At 43.2% G+C, this 14,664-nt stretch overlaps 3 long non-coding RNA genes across 4 annotated transcripts; all 3 read left to right on the forward strand.

The window, feature by feature from the left end:
• Positions 1-2,880: 2,880 nt before the first annotated feature.
• On the forward strand, positions 2,881-4,097 carry LOC123401154. Of its 2 annotated transcripts, XR_006611041.1 has the most exons (3): positions 2,902-3,026; positions 3,122-3,378; positions 4,009-4,097. It is a non-coding gene; the product is annotated as an uncharacterized LOC123401154 (long non-coding RNA). The 2 variants fall into 2 exon arrangements; XR_006611040.1 differs by lacking the exon at positions 4,009-4,097 and having other exon boundaries at positions 2,881-3,026; positions 3,122-3,587.
• A 1-nt stretch (position 4,098) lies between these two features.
• On the forward strand, positions 4,099-5,246 carry LOC123401156. Its single transcript, XR_006611043.1, has 2 exons — positions 4,099-4,130; positions 4,915-5,246. It is a non-coding gene; the product is annotated as an uncharacterized LOC123401156 (long non-coding RNA).
• Positions 5,247-5,996: 750 nt separating this feature from the next.
• On the forward strand, positions 5,997-6,990 carry LOC123401155. The gene is made up of 2 exons (XR_006611042.1): positions 5,997-6,092; positions 6,301-6,990. It is a non-coding gene; the product is annotated as an uncharacterized LOC123401155 (long non-coding RNA).
• The last annotated feature ends 7,674 nt before the right edge of the window (positions 6,991-14,664 follow it).

The raw sequence follows: 14,664 nt of genomic DNA on the forward strand, positions 1-14,664 counted from the left end.
CAAATCGTGGCCTTTCTCCGTAGGGCTACACGACGTGGCTTGGTGAAGAGCGCCGGCCAGCAGCAGGCAGAAACTTGGTTTGACAGGTTGGTGATTTCTCCATTCCTTCATACTCGTGCCTTCTTGTGTGCGTGTCACATACTCACATGTGCTTACATCTAGGTAGAATGGATCTATTCTTTTTTTACATGATGCTAGCAGTTGCAGTTTCATTTGTTTAGATGACACATATGATAGACTGTGACATCGCAGTGATTTTTCGTTGAAACTTTTTTCTCTGTGTATACATGCCATGGTTTGCACATCCTTTGCTCATTGGCATGTCTATACACGGGCTTGTTGTACATCTAGAGAACTGAGTTGGTGAAATAGTTTGTGATGTTTATAATTGTTAGTTACTCAGAATGATTGTTCCCAATTAATTTTGATCAATTAATTATTTGTGGATATGTATCTAACGAACTTATGCAATTTCCCGGCAAGTTGATTCCTTTTTCAGCCAAGGCCATATTTATATCACATATCTCTGCTGCTGGTGAGAGTGATTCAACTAAAAATGGTGTGTGAATCTCCCCTGGAGCACAACAACCCTCTATATGGATTATTTGATAAATTCAAAACCGTTGGTGAGCTTCGCCTAATCCCCCCACCTTCGTTGTCTCCTGTACAACACGTATTCTGCTTCGGAATTTAGCATATTACATTGTTTACTTTGAGAAGAGATGGACTCTCATATGTTGATCTTGAGAGAAATTATATTTTTTAGTTTTTGTTAGATGTACCTTGATCTCAAGAGAAATTGGGGTCTATGGGCTGATAAGGAAATCCATGCTTGTTGAGGCCATTGAGTATGAGAAGCAGAGCAGCTCCAAGTAGAGTTAAGCAAATCGATGGCTGGATGATGTGCGTAGATTCAGGAAGAAGGCGATCTAACCAATGGTATTACAGCTCAGCTCGGAGATGGCGTGAGCTAAAGAGGTCAATCAGGCATTATTTCTCTTTGCCTTTTGCTTCCTTCATCACTCTAATTTTGATTGCCTAAATATGGGCTTTGTAAAATTATGTGTGCAGATCTGGGAAAGAAGAGATGAGAGGAAGAGGAATCTAGGGGATGAAGGTGATTTCTCTCTCTTGTGAACATGATCATGTATTTTGATGTGGTGATTTGTGTTGATGTTCTGCATATGTTCAAGAAAGAAGATAGTAGGACAAAGTTAGAGGAGGGCTATGGCGAAAAGAATTATTTGTGTTGTCAATGTGAGCTTGCTTGTTTGGTTCTGCTTGATATATGTTGCCAACCTTTGTCCTTGTCTCCTCTATGCACCCACTGTTTTCTAACCTTCACCCATCATCAGGTATAAGGGGAGTTGCATGGATGGTAGAGGTGCAGATCAAGGAGGTCGGCAAATGGGATAAGGTTGGGTGTCGTGAAAAAGGTGTAGCTCCTTGGCTTTTTGGTGATGGTAGCGGCGTACTTCCTTCAGTGAAGGAAGGAATCCCCAACGCCTACAATGAGATTAATTTTGCCAGCAACGGGGAGGCGGAAGCTTGGCACGCGTATGTTAACGTCTTATTTGTTAGTATTCCCAGCTTTGGGCAATGCATGCCAAATGGTTGTTGCATATATGTTATTGCTACATTAGCAAATTTGTTTTAGGTGAGAGTAAATGATTTTTTTTTGTTTCATACACTATTGTTTTAGTTAGTATATAACATTAATGATGCTGCTGAAAACTTTCAAGACATTGTTGAACTTTATCTTTTCATTTGACGACTTTAATTTCTAATTAGCGTGCCGATCTCCACCAATATTTATGTCAAAAGGAAATTAGTTGGAATTGGTTTACTGTTATGCTGGGATTGAATATCCACATTATCCATACCCCAAGGGTCCACGTTTAAAATGGGGCACTATGCGTAAGTGGTTGATAAAACCTATTTTTGTCGAGAAAGATAAAACTTCTCAAAAAACTCATCGTATTGATTTTGGAAAAAAATTATATCTCAAATTTTCATACCAAGGCATGGTTTTTGTTTTAAATTAGACTCTCTGCTACTAGGTTAAGCCATGTATATTCATATCATTATACACAACTTTCCATCATGGGATTTGTTTTCATCGCGAACATGGCTTTAGTGTGCCTCTGCGCCATTTGGTGCAACGGGTCCACTAGTAAGCTTAAATGATGTCGGCACATGCATCAGCTTGTCGCATACGAAAGTTGTCCACTTCTCACCGCAACTCAATAGGTAGCGATGCAGTTTTTTTCCTGCGTGTTCCATGGACAACGGCAATCCAGTCCGCTCACCCGTTCATGGGATATGTGTTGCATGCAGATCAGTACACCCTAGGCCCCACGCTTGTCAGTGTTTCTCGTCATATTATCATGTATAACGATTTTTCACTCCGTCCTCCCCCACGGTATTCCATCTCTATTTATTGGCCCCACCTCCCACCCCCAACCTGTCGCCCCACCACCCATTATCACTCTCTCTTGTTATTCTCTATCCAGCCAGAAGAAGAACACCACCTCGAGCAGCTCATACTCCCCATCCTGCCAATCTGATCTTCCTCTTGATGCTATTTTTCCTGGTTCCAGCTTCCCCCTGATGAGGACACGGAGGAGCCGGTCAAAGGATCCAGCGTCGGCGACTCTTAGCTGCTCCACACGAGAAGGACGAAGCTCAATTATAGGTCTCGATCTGGCCAACGAAAGCATTAAATCAGTCCAATCTCGCCAGGTTTAGAACTCCACACACCCCCTCCCTTCCTCCCGCCTTTTCTTTATCTCTTATGTTCCTATTCTTTTTACCTTCATCATTGATTCACAACTTTTACGCATCCTGTTCTCCGTTCGGATGTTGAACTTGGTGGGGATGAACTGCCGGAGGAAATTTTGGATCGAGATTTCTGTGGTATAGATACACCCTCTGACCACAAATGCCATCACAGACTTAATCCAGCAAGAAAGGTTGCTTTCGTATGTGCAGTCACTAGTAGGACGTTTCTCGGATGCCCTCACTATGTGAGCATTTATCATTTTTGTTTTATTTAACTTTTGATTTAATCCGCATCCCAAGATTTTAAAAGCACTAATAACAAAAAAAGTTACATCCTCAGGGAAACAAGAGATGCAGTTGGTTGAAGTGGATTGACGAACCATGGGGGGCTATTCTTTCACGCTTAATAATGCACCTATGGGATCAAGCTGCTCTATACCGCGATAGATCAGATGTGTTGGAGAATAGGAAGAAAGAAATGGACCAGGTTTACTTAGAGCTCTAGACTGAGAGAAGCAATATCGAGACCGAGCACGAGCGGGTGGTCAGCAATCTCAAGAACATTATAGTGGACACTGAAATTAAGATGGCCAGGAGGTTGGATTTTCACACTAAGCTGTGTGTGGCCTCAAGTTCTTTAGTTCTTACTCTAGTAGTAGTCATGTCTTATGTGTTGTCTCCTTAGTAATGTAGTGTTAGTAGTAAGTGTGTAGCTGATGCATTAAGCTGCTTCTGCAGATTGTATGATGATTATACGGTCACCCTTAAGTTTAGCTGAAAATGCGATGGTATGTTGAAGTGTGCAATTGGGAATTCGAGTTGATGTTTTATATCAATTTTTCAATATGAACATACTCATGCATGTCATTCCCTGTCCATTATCTTTAAATTTGCAGCCTGCGGCGTGCTTGAGCCTTCGATTACAAGTATATATATAGTTCAAACCTTAGCATCTTATGAAGGTCTTAATGACTTGTGTGTTAAATTCACAAGGGTAGTATGGCGAGTGTTTATCATGATATATATGCACATTTCATACACCTGTTTTCAGACCCATCTTGCAACAAAAGAATTTTTGTAGTACCTTTTTTATTGACCCCTTCATGTTGCTTCTCATCATTTTACCAATGGTGTCGGTGTTGTTCATTTTTGTTAATGCACTCGATATTGTGTTACCATTTAAGAACAGAATGGTTCATTTTTTATTATCCAACCATGTTATGCCAGGTCCAGTTCAGTTGTATATATCAGGTTGCCTATGACTCTCGTGTAAGATCTAATCCATGACATGGCGCATGTCTATTAGACAAAGAAGAGGGTGGTACGTACCGAGACTCCTTCAAAATAAGGTATTTACTCAGATTCACCATGTTATATATACCTTAATTATCAAATGTTACATTTTCATCATGACCATGGTGTTTAGTTAAATGACACTAATATACAATCCTCTTAACATTGCAAGCATTCTTTTGTTTTGTTTTCGTTGTACGATTTATTCAAGGAAGTCATTCTTAACCTGATGAAAGATTATAAACAAATAAGCGATCATCCTAATAGATAACTTAACACGTTCACATCAGCAAGGCCAAATAATTCGAAGTACATCATAGTAGTCAAAATAAAATGGTTTGAAAGTTATAGTATTGGTCTTGCAACATGAAACACGGGGACTTTAAATCAGTCATCTAGTCCGAGCAAAACATGTTCTTCAAACTTCAGTTCATCTGCTTGTCCTCCTTTGCAACGAGGCAATCCTTGTACCTCTTAGGAAGATGCCCAATATTTCCTTCAGTACCAAGCACATCAACAAGCAGGTTCATCCTAGCATGCATAACACCACCCCCCTGCACTGCAATGTGTTTTATTTGGTCAGCCACTATAGTGACAGTTCAATTTGTTTTATAATCGTATCCGTCATTTAGAATTCATACCGGGTTCATGTCCCTTTTTAGCTTTGTTCCCATACAGTTCCTTGAAAAGTGAGTAGCATATATTCCAGTGTCTTCCCTGCACATAGATTCAATGGAAATTTACGTGAGCAACCGCTTATTCGAATACTCGCTGATACAAAACCTTATTACTGATACAGAAAATAAAATATCATTACTTATTGCATATTTGTGTGACCAGGCTATTTGGAAAGAAGCTATTCCACAATCTCATGTCTGGCTCCCATCCAACGAAGAACGACTTTATGCATAGCTCAATAGCCTTGTGAAGCTCATCTACCACCTTCCGGTGCTTTAGCTGAATTTCCTTGTTAGACTCGGCCCCATTGTTCATTGATGGGTCAAGGACCAAAATCTTTGCCCTTGCGAAGTCCCAAATGTATGTAGACCATTTAAAGTCGAATTTCACTGGAAGAACAATCTGTTTTTTATGATAAATAGTAGACATACAATGAGGTTAGGAACACAAAATCAAAGTATCATATATATTGTTTACTTGTTTATTCATCTAAATGACACCTCGGTACACTTGTTAACCTCATAAGTTATATGAGGCCCTAGGAACATTTCTTTTATATATCTCTGTTTTGATATGTCGTCTTCCCTGCTCACATGGTTCTGCAAAAGGTGTTTTAACAGATAAATAGATACATGCTGAGTTGAAATCAAAGTTTTATTATTCTGCAATCAGTTAATAAGATGTTCCTCACCATAAAATCTGACTCTAAGAAATGTCTCCAGCATCCTTCCCCTTTGGCAACAACGAACATGATATCCATTTGTTGGTACCTCTGCATCGTTAAATTCATCAGCACATTATCCACCTTGCCACAGTCACGGAGCATATCACGTAGCTATTGTCCGCTGATGTCCATGTATTTTGGGTTTGAGTTAATAACCCACATGTTGCACAATTTCAAAGACAAAATTTTCAGGGTCAACAAATGACCGTATTGTAAATTCATTGACATGTGAATCAAAAATAAAAGATGTTTGTCTTTCTTGCTAAGTGCTTACTCTTTTAGCTTCTTCTTGTTCTCCCTATAGAACAACTTGCATATTTGCATCACATTCGCTCGAGCCCTAGTGGAAGGGTCGTAAACCATTACAAAGGAGATCTTGCATATTTGCTTCACTATTCTTTTTGGTTGAGGTTGTGTGCTAAAATATCCTTGTGTCATTGTCACGTTCAAGTTTATTGCTCCCTCCTCAATATCCTCCCTAACATCAAGCTCGACAACACACATCTGGCGGTGTAGGCTAATAGGAGATGTTCCTGAAGTTGAACCGGCAGCAAGCTAGTTTGGCGCGGAGTGCTCACAACCTGCATCCCCGAACGTATGCATAAAAAATTTAAAGGTTAGAATGAAAATTAACATTCTCATGGAATTATTTTAAACTCCCAACGATGATTTTGTCTTGTTAGACGATGACCCTTACCTTCGAAAACTTCTCCCTTGGTTCCTACTGAACAAGGCGTTGTGTTTGCCTAACCAACGAACAAATCTGAAACAATTTAGCAATACATGTATTATTCCGGTACTCATACTATTTTGTAATTTAATAGGTCTGATCGATGCTTATGTTGTTTGAACTCATACATGTTGACGACGAAGCTGTCGTAAATGCACTCATCAAGTCTGTCTTCCTGAAAATGGACAGTGCAACTTTGAACTTGTTATGCATATCTGGAGGATCAATTTTTCCACCTACACCTACATCAAATTGATCTCCCGCAGGGACTATTGACAATTGTTCTTCTTCCATATCGTCCATCTCCTTTTCTTCAACCTCATGAGGTCCATGGCCTTGTTGTGCAGAACACATAACTTCCTTCTGTGTGCCACCATCGGTTGCTGACATTGCCAGGTTGTTTCCTATTTGAACATCCAACGGTGTTGTCTCTTTTCCAATATTCTTGTTATGTGCCATACTGAATTCATTTGCTGCTTCAAGAAGTCATCTATTGCCTTATGTGCTGCTTTTTGAGCACCTTCAGATTCTTCAGAGATGTCCACCCTAGCCCTCTTTGGTGTGTGCCTCTTTGATGTCGTAACTTTTTTTTTCTTTTCACACCTAATATACTTCTCGCCTGAGTATGAACATTAGCAGAAGCGACCTCTACTGGCTCTATGCTAAGAGGAGTTTCTTGATCTTCTTGAATGCGAACTGAGAATTTGTGAAAAAGTACAATCGAAAGTGAACACGCATATTCTGATAAGTGCTTGAAGTTATATAATGTTTGAATTTTACAATACATGAGTTGGTTGTATATTTGTTTATCTTCTTTATTTGCTTCATTGCATCACTTATCTGGTTTATGTCTGAGATTATCCTAGAGCTCTCTTCAACTATGACATCATTAGTGTTGTTGAAAATCTCCTCCCATCCCATTGCGCGCTTCTTGCTCAACCTTGCACCCTTCCTTGATGCCTCTTGAACAACGGTCTGGCGCTTGTTAGAAAACCGCTCCACTTTGTTGATGATAAGGCCAACAAACTGCATTAAGATCAAATCCATGTTAGCGGTTATCACAGTAATCCTTTGAACAATGAGAGGTCCTTTTTTATATGCACTTACTTCTGTGAACACTCTGTCAACTCTCATTCGTTTTGTGCTGCAAGCAATCTCATATTCGTCAATGGTTTGCCGTGCTGATTTGTTGATTTGGTTGCGACTGTAGCATACCGTTCTCGGTTTCCTTGGCTGCAAAACATTACTTTTAGTGACTACCTAGAGGTATATATCCCTGTGTCTATGGTATTATAGGAAGCAGTCATTTTCAGTCATACCATATCAGTAAATGACTTAATTAGATCTTGTAAATAACTATCGTCTGTTATTATCAACAATTAGTTTTTGAACGCACATCTGTATTAGAATATTATGAAAAATAAAATGATGAGAGTTTCATACATGTGAACTTCGAGAAAACAATCCAGAGTTTTGTGTTGACTTGACCTAGTCTAGTAGTTGAATTTTCAGGACAAATCGTAGCAACACCTAAAGACACATAACTTAAACATTTGAAACAACACTCTTACAATCATATTATCATTGCACACTGCTAACGGCAGTCCCCGGCAACGACACTAGAAGAATGTTGTTGACGAGTCCCTGACTTGATGCCTTCGCGACAACAGAGCCAGAACTGCTCCCAGTTGCTCAACAATTAACAATTGTCTTGCAATGGCCCACCAGCGCGTGGGTTCGCGGCAATTTTTGAGGGTAGAGTATTCGACCCAAATTTGTTGGTACGCCAGTCAGGAGGTGAGAGAATACTCTCGAGTATTAGCAGCTGAATGTGTCAGATTCAACCACACCTGAAAGATTAGTATCTGCAAGCAAAGTATCAGCAATAAAGTATCAGCAGCAAAGTAGGATGATAACAATGGTGTCAGAAATGATCTGTTGACGACAGACTATTCCTAACTATTGTATCAATGGCGCCAGACGTTGCCCGTTGACGGAAATAGTCTTTTCCCGTCAACGCCGAGCGAACAAGTATTGTAGCAGGTAGCAACAGTGTAACGAGTAACAGTAGTAGCAAGGAACAACAATAGTGACAACAGTAGCAAGTAGCAACAGTAGCAACAGCAGTAGCAAGTATCAATAGGAGCAACAGTAGTAGCAGCAGAGCAAAACAAGTAACAGCAGCAGTGGGACAAACTCGTAGGCAATGGGTCGGTGATTCGTTTGGATGATATTCATCATGCAATAGTTATAATACGGAGAGATATGTGGCTAGCTCCTGTTCGTCAATGTGATGTAGGCATGCATTCCGTGTGTAATCATACGTGCTTAGGGAAAAGAACTTGCATGACATCTATTGTCCATCCTTCCCGTGGCAGCGGGGTCCAAAAGGATACTACGGGATATTAAGGTTCTCCTTTTAATAAAGAACCGGCACAACGCATTAGCACTTGGTGAACACATGAGCTCCTCAAACTATGGTCATCACCGGGAGTGGTTCCGGTTATTGTCACTCCGGGGTTGCCGGGTCATAACACATAGTAGGTAACTACAACTTGCAAGATCGGATCTAAAACATACATATATTGGTGGCAACATAATAATTTCAGATCTGAAATCATGGCACTCGGGCCCTAGTGACAAGCATTAAGCATGGCAAAGTAGTAGCAACATCAATCTCAGAACATAGTGGATACTAGGGATCAATCCCCGTCAAAACTAACTCGATTACATGATAGATCTCATCCTACTCATCACCATCCAGCGAACCTACGAATAGATTACTCACGAACGATGAAGAGCTTCATGGAATTGGAGAGGGAAGAAGGTTGTTGATGACGATGGCGACGATTTTTCCTCTCCGGAGCCCAAAACGGACTCCAGATCTGTCCTCCAGATGAAGAACAGGATGTGGCGGCGCCTCCGTATCGCAAACGCGATGAAATCTCCTCTTCTTATTTTTTTCTGGGCGAAAGTGAATTTATAGAGCCGAGTTTGGGGGCGGCAGAGCCACGTGGGCCCCACAAGCTTGGTCACCGCGGCCAGGGGGGTGGCCGCGGCAACAGGGCTTGTGGCCCACTGGCCCATCCCCTCCGGTTGATCTTTGCGCAGATATTTTTTATATTTTCCAGAAAAATTCTCCGTAAATTTTCAGGACGTTCCGAGAACTTTCATTTCTGCACAAAAACAACACTATGGTAATTCTGCTGAAAACATTGTTAGTCCGGGTTAGTTCCATTCAAATCATGCAAATTAGAGTCCAAAACAAGGGCAAAAGAGTTTGGAAAAGTAGATACGATGGAGACGTATCACACACTAATATGTGCATCTTTCCGAGTAGATGTATCTTCATCAATAATTTATAAAATAGTCTTTTGGTTGTATTCCTCGCACCTTGGGAACACATTGTGGGCCAGGTTTTTATCTTCTCGGTCGAGGTTGTCAAGATAGAAAACATGGTTCACAAAACAAATGCATGAATGATACGTTCCAACGTAGCTGTAAGTACAAAATTGCATCTGCTCAAACCTGCAAGAAGAATGTGCATCCAAAGAGATTTGACTTGATTTTCCCACCTAGCAGTTCAGACTTCACCCTACCAGCTGATGAAAGCAACTCTTCTCTAATGTATTCCCCCAATTGAACATTTGAATCAGATCAGGTATGTGCAGGGCATTCCAATAGTCCGTCATGAAGTAGTTGTGCTTCAACGGTGGCGCTAGGAGAAAGGTCATCGCGCATATTGCAAACACAACCTTGAATTTCCCTGATTCATCCTTTGACATGGGTCTCCCATATTATAGCTCCATTATACGGACTATTGGTGTTATTTTTGTTTCTCCACATTCTAGCAAACCAATAACGTTGGATGTCGAAGAATGACAGAACATTTCATTGTATATCTTCAACCTAACAGAAGTGCGCCCGTACATCGAGTAAGTTCTCGGCACATTTTTCCGTAACTTCTAATTCCTTTGAACTACTCCTATTCCCGGATATTTCATACAGCCGATACATCGCCAAATTCTTGGATGGAGCGGTGATCCAAAATGATTCCGTTGAAGAGTATGAGCTTATGGCAAAGCATGGAGGCGGCTATCCCGGTTTCATCTCTTGGTTCAAACAAATGGTAATTATCAATAATGGACCATTTCATTTCTTGGTCTAACTTGCGGCTAATGCAACAACCATTTCGAATTAAACTTGTAGGCTAATTTAGAGTCTATGGACGCCGAATTGAGACAAGTTGCTAATGGTTTTGACTATGAGGTCTGTTTATTTGAGAAATACAACATCAACGGGTATCCCTTTCGTACCTTTGGCAAAGAGCTATCTATGCCCGGCCGGAAATCTACAATTTGTTGTGTCTCTGCTATCGGCGAAGGTGGTATCGAGTATTTTGGAAGAGTTGAAGCAATTTATGAACTTCAACTCTATGGTGAAAACCCACCGAATGTCGTAGTCTTCAAATGTTATTGGTTCTAGCCGAAGGAGACTAGAAGGACTCATGAACATATAGGACTAGTCGAAATCAATCCAGACACCCATTTAGATGTTCCCAATGTCTATATTACGGCTCAACAGACGACCCAAGTTTTCTATCTACCGTGGGCATGCCAAACAGATTGGAAGGTTGGTATGTTGTTTATGAAGTGCCGCCACGTGTTAGACCACCTCCCCCAAATGAACAGGATTATGAACCTCACATTAACCCAGACACATATGATGGAGAATTCTTTCAAGAAACACATCTTTCCAAGAAACGTTTCAAGAACCGCCGTGCTTCACCCGAGAACATGGAAGTAGACAACGACAATGAATCCGACTTCACCCTTGAGCCGGAACCAACAGAGCTGGAACTAGAAGAGGTTACTGGTGCAGATGACCTATCAATGCTTGACCGATTACAGAAAGGCCTTCCACAACTTCATGCTGTTGAACCCGATGAGCACGTCATTCGTCAAGACATGCGTGATAGTGATGATGATGATGCATTTATTGATGATGATTACTAGTTTGTAAGATTCCCAACTTAAATTATATATGTACATATTATTATTCATGTCAGTTATTCAATTTTTTATGTTGTACTAATTTATTTTAATCTTTATCATGACAGGTTAGCAGGTGTTGAAAGATGGTGGGCGCGGGTCCAGACCGCTCGACATGTTCTTCTTCCGCGGCCCACATGAGCGGTGGTACTTCCATTCCACCCCTATCTCTCTATAGAGCCTTGGCAGACAGTCTGACGACACCACCCGTGGGTGCTTCTTCATCGGTGGCATTTTCCACTTGGGGAGGTGCTGGTCGGGTAGGGAAGAAGGGAAAGGGTACATGGAGAGGTGGTGGCCGTGGAAGATGTAGGCGGACTGTTGCGCCGTCCTCGCCACCACCACCAGCTCATTCACCCGAGCACATGACTACTATGTGTCGACGATGCGAGGTCGATACCTATGGGAATCAACATGAAACCCTTGTGATCGTAGGGCGGGCAAAGGTGACGTGAAGAGCATAGCTAACAATCAGCACCGACAAGCCTTTTTACCCAGGTTCGGGCCGCTTACGCGTAAAACCCTACGTCCTGCTTGTGTGGTTGTATTAAGCGTTTTGTCATTGACTGTTACAATGATCGTTGATGACCGTCTTATGGGTCGATGTCCAAAGAGTCTAACCCCTTCGAAATGAGCAAAGGGCCTCCTTTTATAGGCAAAGGGGTCGCCTACAGTGCTCGGTGGTAGGTTCACGAGGAGTTACAGTGAACCTAGGGCGGTGCTTATCCATCTACCGCTATTAGGTCCATTTAATGCACATCCTGTCCTTGTCAGCGATGTGCTGGTGAAGACACATATCCAGGCGTTTTGACACCTGGACGCTGCGCTGGCGCATGCGGAATGCGCTGGCACTTGGGGGCGGTGGCAGTATGGCAAGGGCGGTTGCCCACTAGTGGCCAGACCCGTCATCCCGTCAAGGAACTTGCCAGGGCCTTGAGTCTCCGTCCCGGCAAGGGAGTTTGCCTGGGGCTTCAGTCGTCATCTACGCAAGGGAGCTTGCTGGGGTCTTGTACTTGATAAGTTCATCACGCCCACCGAATGGGCACGACCTTGGTCATCTTCCCAGCAAGGCAGGCTTGTCGAGGCCTTGGTTATCTTCCCGGCAAGGCAGGCTTGCCGAGGCCTTGATAATCTTGGGGGTTTCATATTGACTGGGTCCTGCCATGCCCTGCCGGCAGGGGCTCTTTACGCCCGTGCACAAGTCTGGGGCACTAGGTACCCCAGTGTTTAGTGCACCGACAGGAGCCCCCGGGTCTGGGCCACACACGCATGCGAAGCGTTGTTGGGCCAGGCCCAAAGAGGTGCACGGGCCTTCATGGCTGGATCCGCTGGCGGTTGCTTTTCCCCACGTCGCGCCTTGGACGCGCGAAGTGGGGGGTCGTGCGCGTAGTGGCCTTTCCATCTCCTGAAATGCCTCTGCCACGCACGTGGCATGCGCAGTTATGGATGGACAGGTGGCAGACGTGGCCTTGAAACATGCAGTAGTGGCTGGGCCTGCCCGTGCTTGCATTGGTGCAGTAGGGCAGTTCCCTATTCGCCCGTGAGCACGAGCGATTGGGCGAAAGGGGTGATGGCTTCTGGAGCAAGGGAGGTTAGCCCCCGCGCCCGTCTTATAAATTGGGAGGGTTTGCAAGGGGTTTTGCTCACCCAACTCCTTCTGAATCCACCAACCCTCAGTCTTGGTCTTCAGAGTCTTCTTCTGTCTGCAGGTGGCGCTCTTCCCTAAGCATGGCGGCCACCGTCGGTCGCTAGGGCAGCGAGAGGATCTCGTTCGGATCATGCCACAACTTCTGGGGGCGCCGTGGTGGAAGACGGCCCGGGCGCCTGCTACTTCTCAAGCAACAGTGCCAGAAATTGGCACGTTGACGGAGACTTGGTTTGCGTTGGTTTTTCCCTTCAAGAGGAAAGGGTGATGCAACACAGGAGCAGTAAGTATTTCCCTCAGTTTGAGAAGCAAGGTATCAATCCAGTAGGAGAATCTCGTCAAGTCCAGAGTACGTGCACAAACACAAAAGAGCTTGCACCCAACGCTATAAAGGGGTTGTCAATCCCTTCAAGATTGATTGCAAAGTGAGATCTGAAGGCGAAAAGTGCAACGAAGTAAAAGAGTAAGGCTGAAAATATGGTGTGAAGTAGACCCGGGGGCCATAGTGTTCACTAGAGGCTTCTCTCAAAATAGCAAATATTACGGTGGGTGAACAAATTACTGTCGAGCAATTGATAGAACCGCGCAAAGTCATGATGATATGTAAGGCAATGATTATACATATAGGCATCACGTCCGAGACAAGTAGACCGATACTTTCTGCATCTACTACTATTACTCCACACATCGACCGCTATCCAGCATGCATCTAGTGTATTGAGTTCATGATGAACAGAGTAACGCCTTAAGCAAGATGACATGATGTAGAGGGATAAACTCAAACCAATGATGAAAACCCCATCTTTTTACCCTTGATGGCAACAACATGATGCGTGCCTCGCTACCCCTTCTGTTACTGGGTGAGGTCACCGCACGGTATGAACCCAAAACCAAGCACTTCTCCCATTGCAAGAATCATAGATCAAGTTGACCAAACAAAACCCACAACTCGAAGAGAATTACAAGGATATGAAATCATGCATAAGAGAGATCAGAAGAAACTCAAATAAGATTCATAGATAATCTGATCATAAATCCATAATTCATCGAATCTCGACAAACACACCGCAAAAGAAGAATACATCGGATAGATCTCCATGAAGATCATGGAGAACTTTGTATTGAAGATCCAAGAGAGAGAAGAAGCCATCTAGCTACTAGCTATGGACCCGTAGGTCTATGGTGAACTACTCACGCATCATCGGAGAGGTCATGGTGTTGATGAAGAAGCCCTCCGTATCCGAATCTCCCCTCCAACAGGGCACCAGAACGTGCCCTAGATGGAATCTTGCGGAGACACAAGCTTGCGACGGCGGAAAAGTATTTTCGTGGATCTCCCTATTTTTTAGGGATTTTAGGGAATTTATAGGCGAAGGAGCTAGGGCAGGGGAGGCCCAGGGAGCCCACAAGCCTGGGAGGCGCGGGCCCCCCTGGCCACGCCATGGGGGCTTGTGGCCTCCCCCGGGACCCCCTGCCTTGGTTCCCAAGCTTTCTGCGTATCTTCTATTCCGGAAAAAATCTTATCGGAAGTTTTATTCCGTTTGGACTCCGTTTAAAATCCTCCTCTGAAAAGGGTCAAAAACACGAAAAAAACAGGAACTGGCACTTGGCACTGAGTTAATAAGTTAGTTCCAAAAAAGATATAAAAGGCATACAAAACATCCAAAGTTTGACAAGATAATAGCATGAAACCATAAAAAATTATAGATACGTTGGAGACGTTTCAGCGCCAGTGGCGGAGGAAGGGTGAGGGGCCGTGGTC

The sequence above is a fragment of the Hordeum vulgare genome, chromosome 6H (genome assembly GCF_904849725.1).
Source record: "Hordeum vulgare subsp. vulgare chromosome 6H, MorexV3_pseudomolecules_assembly, whole genome shotgun sequence".
NCBI classification, from domain to species: domain Eukaryota; kingdom Viridiplantae; phylum Streptophyta; class Magnoliopsida; order Poales; family Poaceae; genus Hordeum; species Hordeum vulgare.